Raw genomic sequence first — 822 nt, 5'->3', positions numbered from 1 at the left:
AAATGGCACATTTATAAATATCTCAGAGGTCAAGGAGGAAAACATAAGAAAAGTAAATAAATAGTGCTTTGAATTAAGTGACAATGAAAACTTAAAATATTAGGGTCTCTGGGATAAAACAATACTCAGATGAACATTTATAACTTACAGTACTTGTATCATAAAGAAGCTAGAATAAAAAATTATTTTCAAATTATATGGTTGGAAGGAAAAATAATAGTAGCAACAGAAATATATGAAATAGAGAAGAAATAATACAGCTAAAATTTGATAAAAAAGTCTAATCAAGAAAAAAACAAGAACATAAAAATTAATATCAATAAAAATATGGAAAGTTTCATGAATTTGCCTGTTATCTTTGTGTTTTGGTTTCAAAGTAACAGATGATCATTTAGCAATGATCTTCTAATCTTCTCTGTACCGTTGCAGGTTTAGTATATGTGCTGCTGAAGGGAGCACCAGGATATCCTTTCAAATGTGAAACTGCAAATAGAAGAGAAACAAGAATTGTAGACACCTTTAAGAGGCATTTGTAATATTTCAGGTGAGAAATGACTGAAACTTGGAGTGGTAACAATGGAAGAAATAATGTAATAACTAAAAACATTTTTATTTCACTTTGAATGTTGAAATAATAAAAAATTGCTAAAGGATTGGAAGTCAGATGAGATGGAAAGAGGATTTGATTCTAGATGCTTCTGATGTTTGACCTACATTATCAAAAGAATGAGGCAGTCATGAACAAATATGGGTTGACTTTAGAAGATTGAGTTTGAGACAAGAATTGGTGATCCAGTTTTGAAAATGGTAAATTTGAGATGG

General features: G+C 29.6%; 1 pseudogene; it reads right to left on the bottom strand.

The window, feature by feature from the left end:
* Positions 1 to 321: 321 nt before the first annotated feature.
* Positions 322 to 459, bottom strand: LOC114088312 (U6 spliceosomal RNA; annotated as a pseudogene).
* Between the last annotated feature and the right edge of the window lie 363 nt (positions 460 to 822).

This window comes from Marmota flaviventris, chromosome 2 (assembly GCF_047511675.1).
Source record: "Marmota flaviventris isolate mMarFla1 chromosome 2, mMarFla1.hap1, whole genome shotgun sequence".
In the NCBI taxonomy this organism is placed as follows: domain Eukaryota; kingdom Metazoa; phylum Chordata; class Mammalia; order Rodentia; family Sciuridae; genus Marmota; species Marmota flaviventris.
The sequence above is the reverse complement of the archived record's forward strand: the minus strand, read 5'-3'. Positions and strand labels throughout refer to the sequence as shown.